The sequence below is a fragment of the Corvus hawaiiensis genome, chromosome 10, assembly GCF_020740725.1.
Source record: "Corvus hawaiiensis isolate bCorHaw1 chromosome 10, bCorHaw1.pri.cur, whole genome shotgun sequence".
NCBI lineage: Eukaryota > Metazoa > Chordata > Aves > Passeriformes > Corvidae > Corvus > Corvus hawaiiensis.
In genome coordinates, this window is record NC_063222.1 from 13,481,359 (window position 1) to 13,488,161 (window position 6,803).

Consider the following 6,803-nt stretch of genomic DNA (forward strand, 5'->3'; position numbering starts at 1 on the left):
TAATTTGGTACAAAGGCAAAAAGGGATTTTTTTGGTGATTCACAAGCTCACAAATACTGATTACAGCACACAAAATTACCTGAAGGGCACAATTCCATGAAATATATTGCACTGCTCTGAGATCCCACCCCTGCCAAGACTGCTAAAAGGGATCTTCCACTTTTATCCACTTCTTCCACTCCTTCCCCATGCTGCATGCTCTCAACAGCTCCCATTCCTACCTCATCCCCCCAGCGAGCCAGTTCAGTTCTAATACCGTCAGAATTCCAACAGTGGGGCTGAAAGGGGGTAGAAGAAAGTTTTCCATATGCTGCAACCCACTTGCAGCTCCAGGGGACACCCAGGCCTGTGCACAGGACAGGACTAACCCTCAGATTTGACCCACTGATTGACCAGGTCAGTCTGGTTTCCAGAACCACACCATGATTCCATTTCTGAAAAAAAGCATTTATGATCCCTCAAAATTTACTTATGGATTGAAATGTCACAAGAAGTTGGATATGGTTTGTTTATACGAAGACTACTGCATGCTTTTGAAGAGTTCACTGGGGTGTGTGCATGCTTCAAAACTCCATTAGGAAAAGGATATTTTTGTCTCCAGATCATAGCTTCCTCAATTTCTTATACAGCAAGAAGCAGGATGAATAATTTGCCTTTGACAGAGAGTGGAAGCCTTCTGTTACCAAATCAATACAAAGCTTGAAATTTTATCAGTTGTATATATGAATTTATTGATCTAAAAAAAGTTTGCCATTTTAAGTTGAATTTTAAATAAACTGAAGTTTACAATAATTTGATTGCACCTTTAAGAGAACAGAAATATATTTCTCACATTTCTCAAATCTCAAGGTCAAGTTTATAACAAAAGGAAGTTACCTAACTCCTTCCTTCCAAGAAATGGAGAGCCCATGCACACATAGGTTTCTTATGTCACTCTGAGGACATAAGCTTACTTTCACTTGCAGTTTCTAATCTCATCCATAATTACTGGTCATGTTACCACCATAATTCTTGGATGACCATTAGAGTTCACAAGTGATTTATAGTATGTCAATGCATTGCCATTCACAAGCCTTAATGAGCAACTACTGATACATTGGCTTTAAGATTTTAGTTCCCACAAATGTCATTATAATACCTGCTACCAAGTTGAAGAATTCTTCTATACAACTGGAAGTTCACAGCCTTAAAGACAAGTGTGTACCTGTTGCAACCTGCTAATTTCTTACTGACTTTTCCTTTTTTTTTCCCCCCTGAAATTTGCAATAACAAAACAGTAAATGAAAATGGTCCCTTATTCACACAGAACACATTTGCTAACACCACCCATGGGTAAATGGATTATGAATTCCTATCAAATTAGCCTTCCCATACACCCAGCCATCTACCCAGCCAGATGTTATAGTCACCTGACAGAGGTTAGTGAGGGACTCAGTTGAAAAGTACTAAAGAGGTTGTAAGCCACAACTGAATCATTTGCTATTCCTACCCAAACCAACACAAATCTGGCAGCAACAGGAACCTGATGAAACAGGAGAAACCTGCCTTGCTAAACAGAGGAGCATGTCCTAGGCTCCACAGGAAAATATAAATTAAGCTGCAAGACCAGAATTACATTCACAAATGGATTTTGGTCTATAGATGTTAACAAAAATTCTGTGTTTTGGATACAGGCATTCCATTCACTGTTAGGAAAGAATCAAGGAATAGAAGTACAGTCTCAGCTACTATCACTGCTTTCTCTGACCACTGTTTGTGTAAAACCTGGTGGTCAGGGCACATCCCACTGACTGAAATAACACAAAACCACGCAAAACAACGTCACCTTTATAAAGTGGCTTATTTCTACAGGTTATGTTAATTAACAGCAGATTTAGAAGTTTTGTGAAAAACCTGGCTGTAAACCAAGAAGATCCCAGTGCTGTGACAATTCCGGATAATGCCTTCAAATACACCTCTAAAGGAGCCCCTTCTAGAATTCATGCTTAAGTGATCTGGGAAGCTAACAAAAATCAAGTTGTCTTCTCTTTTAGACATTATCATCAAGTCAGAAAGAATGAAACTCTGCCAACACCTGAATTGCTGCAGTTCACAACCAAGCATACTAACAAAAGCAAACACTCATCTTTTCCCAGCTTGGTTCTAGGCTCCATAGTGACAGCCAATACTGGACGTAAACTGGCTAAAGCATTATTTTGCAACCAAGTCAGTGCTGCAAAAATCTAGAAGTTACTTCAGGTTTCAGTAAAGACAAACATCCTCAAAAATGGCTTCACAGTAGGCTGTGGATTTTGCAAACCATGTTCTGAAAGGCAAAGAGTTTCTTCAACAGTACTAAGTGAATAGCTGGATCAAGAATTATTTCCAAACGTCATCCCTTTTCATTTAATTACTGTTCTGTATTTCACTAGAAGTATGATATTCTAAAAATCTGTGCTTTTGTTACAATTCTATTTATGTATATGACAATATATTAACATAGATAATGGTCTTGCAAACTGAACTATTGTAGGCCTGCAGTTTGATTTGCTTAGATTGATTTTTATGCTATAAATATTGAAAAGCATAAAAGTAAAGTTGAACAGTCGGTAACAACCTTTACTGGAAACTATCACTGCACACCGGAAATCAGACCAAGGAGCAAAGGAGTTCCTTTAATGAGACGATGAAAGTAAGATCACTTACTACTGCCTCAAATTCTTGCAAAAGAGTCATAGTCTACAAATCAAATAATAGGGGGGAAAAGAATCCATTTCATTCTAGTACTGGATGTTACAAAACACACATGAAGAATCAATCCAGGAAGCTGTTATAAAACTGTTAACTCCCTACCACACGTGCACCTTTTACAATATTTCCTTGCATATCCCTGGGTCCTCAGATCCTGCCACAGGCATTTGTGCTCTCAGCTCCAACATGGTATGTGCACTATCACCACCCCAAGACATCGGGATTGTTTTTCATCTAATACCTAAAGTTTTGTGACAAACCCATCTGATTCCAGTGGTTTCTTGGCTTTATACACAAAAAAATCCACAAGTGTAATTCCTTGCACCAGACCAGACAGGTAATTTTCCCTATTTTAAGATTTACTGTTGATTCATTAGGAGTCATGTACGGTGAATGCAACTGGAAAGGTAGCAGAGAAAGTCTTACATCATTACACCCAAAAAATGAAAAAGCAAACAATTTAAGAAATTATCACCTATTAAAGACAGCCCTAAGAACATTATTTTAAGGTAGCACATTAAAAGAAATGAATTCCAAGAACTGAATTAGACTGGCTATAGCTAGAACTCATTTTGCTCCATAGTAGGATGCAGAAATTTAAATATTACTGTCTACACAGTATGGGCTGCAGCAGCTTCCCTCCCATACCATGCAAGTCACTATTCTTATATTCCCTTTAGAGTTTCACACTCAGCTTTCAAAGACGCAGTGACAAGGTCCGCACATCTAAACCAAGTAACATCATAAACCCTTGAAGAGGATGTAAAGCTGGAATTTTGGTCCCTATTTCTTCACTAAACCTATAACATGTTTAGCCAAAGCTACTGAAACATCTTTACTGGGAGGGTGCTCACAACTGTTCAAGAAGTGTGTCCAGATGCACCAGAGGTCTCTACAGTGGTGTCCAACATGGACAAGAGTAGACAGAGATAAAAGAATTCTCCTGTACTACTGACATCCCCTGCAAAACAGCACTGCTGCTGCCCAGCTGGATTGTTTGGCCTAAGCCTTTTACATTGGAGAACTGCTGCCAAGATGCTGTTCTGAAAACTGAACCTGATCACTTTGTAAAGTGAGGCTGCCAGTCAGAACCCTCTGAGCAATAAAGAGCAGTCCTCTTACTGGTGTGTTTTCTGTAAAATTAATTACATTAAGATCCTACAAGTCAAATGGATTCTTTTTGCTATGCTGCAATAGTGATTTTTGTTCAAAGATGAAGTGGTTAAAAGAAAGCCAAATAATTTGACAGTAATATAAGATCACTCTTAAATTCACCCATGAGACAATCTTACTAATATTTAATAATTTTCACTTTTTCCCCTAATATAGAACTAAATCATTTGACCTGTTACTCTGTCCTCTTCTAGAGGCACTAGACACACTTCACAGTAAGAAACTTTTCAAAGTAGAACTTGACCTTTTTTTTTTCTCTTGACCACCTCTCCTGCCAAGTCTTGTCTTTTCTATAATGCAAGCTTCTCCTTAGTCTTCCAGGTTTTTTCAAAGTTCTATATTTAACACCCGACACATTACTTTGAACAGAAGTTCCTGAAATTCAGTACTTCACTGCATAAAAACCATCTCTGAGTATACACAACATTGGCATAAATGTGGGCTGTGAAACACAGTTCTGCATTTGCCCGGTAACACTGGTCCTCTCAGTCTTTGTCCCACTTATACAGATCCTTTTTTGTGTATGACAGGATATAATATAATCAAAAGAACTGAAGTTAATTTGGGAAGAGTAAAGAAATCGGGAAAAGTTATTAATTTCTCTTTTAACAACATCCATTTTTACCAGCATAACATTATTTTTGAATCAAAGCTTGTATCAAGTTGCAATTTGTTACACCACCATACGACCTCCAACATTTTACTATCTTCTCTCAACATAATCAAGCTACATTCGTGATAGTAGTTGGAAAAAAAGTCACTGTGACCAATATTAATGAAGAGTCATAAAAATAATTAAACTGCTTTTAGAATTATGAAAATTGACTAAGAAGTAATTTGTAAAAATTTTTTACCCAGCATGCTATATCATATCAATTAAAACTATTCATTTTCTCTGACAAATCAAGAATTTACAGAGAAAATGAAACCCAAAGTCCTTTCTCCAGAAGAGTACAGCACAAGCTGTGATACACTGCTCGGCATCCCCACTTTACTCAATGAGGGAACACGTTCTCATTTGCGGTTTTCTTCCACATTTCAAGGATGTTTGCTTATTCCATATTTTCCTCCTATTGTTTGTATTCTCAGCTCCAACAAACGGTGTTTACACTGGGTTCACCTCTGCCGCTGAGCCCTTTACAGCTGGAATCCCGGGCAGGCCTGTAACTCCCAGGAAGCGGCAGGCAGGGAAGTTTTGTTGTTGTTGTGCCGGACTGACCCTCTCCCGATAAGACCCGCGGGTCAGAACCGCCCCGACACGAAGTTCAAGCACCACCGAGCAGGGCCGGGAGCTCGGGCGGTGCCTTCCCGCTCCGGGGCCGGGGCCGGGCCACCGCTCGCTCCGCAACCCGCACAGCCCCGGCGCGGCCCAGCCCCGCCGCGCCAGCGCTCCCCACAATGGAGGAGGCGCCCCGGCTGTCACCGTCGCCCGGGCCCGCCCGCAGGTGTCGGGCACCGGCTCCCGCCCGCCCAGGGCGCCCGCCCGGCGTGAGGCACCGAGGAGGACGAGGGGAGAGGGGGGCGAGACCGCGCTGCCCGGCGGCACCGGGGAGGGGGCGGCAGGGGCGGCGGGACCGCTCTGCCTGGGGCACAGGGGCCGCTGATCGCTCAAGAAAGGCGCTGCCCTTCCCCCCTCACAGCCCCCCAAACCCGCTCCCAGCTCCCCGCTCACCCGCAGGCCCGGCCACGGACGAAAGGTAAGGCGGGCGGCGGCGCGGGCCGGGCCCAGACAGCGGCGCTGAGGCGACGAGACGGCGACGGTCCCTTGGCAGCCGCCGCGGCAAGGAGCGATCCAGCCGCGCCGCGCCAACGACGCCTCTCGGCCGGGCCGGCGCCGCGCACCCGCCGCTGGCGAGGAGGCCCCGGAGCCAGGACCCCCCGGCGGCCCCCGGTGCGTGGCGGCAGCAGCGGCAGCAGCGCCCGCAGCGCCCCCGGCCCGGCCCGGCCCCGCCGCCCCCCCGCGCCCGCCCCGCGCCGAGCGCTGCCCGGTCCTGCTCCCCCGCACAAGCTTGGCGGCGTCTGCCGGCCGGGAGCACCCATTGGCCGCCGCGCCGCGTGACGTCAGGCGCCCTCCCCGCGCCATTGGCTCGGGCCCGTGTGTGTACACACACCGCGCGCCAATCCGCGGGGCCGCAGCCAGGGGGGCGGGGCGGAAGGGCGTGGCCGGCCGGGACCAGCGGCCACCGCCTTTCCCTCGCGGCTCGCGCCGGCCGCTGTCAGGGCTCAGGGCCGCGGGTTCGAGCCCCGCGACAGCTCTAGGCGGCCGCACCTGTCCCAGTGGTGCCCAGGTGCTGCCGGGTGGTACGAAGTGTATAAATATACAACTATATAAATATTTATAGGCCTGTATTTACACAAAGCGCACGGCGCCGCGCTGGCTGCCGCCGCCGGCCGTGCCGCTTATCTGCGAGGCGCGGGCGGGGCTGCGTGTCGGGATGCAAAGTTCAGTCCCGCCGCGGGCTCAGCGCCGCGGGCGCTGCCGAACGTCCGGCCCCGGCGCAGGAGGCGGCGGCAGAACGAGGCCAGGGCCGCCTCTGCACCCTGCCCGGGCCCAGCTCCGCGTTCCCCCTGCGAACAAAAGCTCCCGGGCCAACAAAGCGGCGGCGCGGCCGGGGAGCAGCGACCGCGCCCTCGCACCTCCGTCCCCGCCCTGCGAGACCCGGTCCCCTCCCCGCAGCCGCCACAAACCCAGGCCCAGCTCGGCGCCTTAGAAAAGCCCTAAGAAGTGTTTGCTTTCAGCATTTCCTTACCGCTTTAAAAAACTGTTTCCACAAAGCAGGGTTATGTATTCTTACAGAGACTATATAAATAGAAAGCACTCCTGGGAGCAAAAAAAAAAAATTTGGCACTAGTTCCATTCAAAGCAACGATACAACATTTGTTAAGTCTTTCTCGAGTGC

General features: G+C 46.7%; 1 protein-coding gene across 4 annotated transcripts in view; it reads right to left on the reverse strand.

Annotated features, from left to right (window-relative positions):
* The window catches only part of TFDP2 (transcription factor Dp-2), a 57,199-nt gene extending 51,467 nt beyond the window's left edge, over positions 1-5,732 (reverse strand). For 2 of the 4 annotated variants that reach the window (XM_048314143.1, XM_048314141.1), the window contains exon 1: positions 5,576-5,732. The gene's annotated coding sequence lies outside the window, so the exon portion shown is untranslated. The remainder of the gene's footprint in view (positions 1-5,575) is intronic. The other 2 variants (XM_048314142.1, XM_048314140.1) reach the window with 1 other exon arrangement.
* Between the last annotated feature and the right edge of the window lie 1,071 nt (positions 5,733-6,803).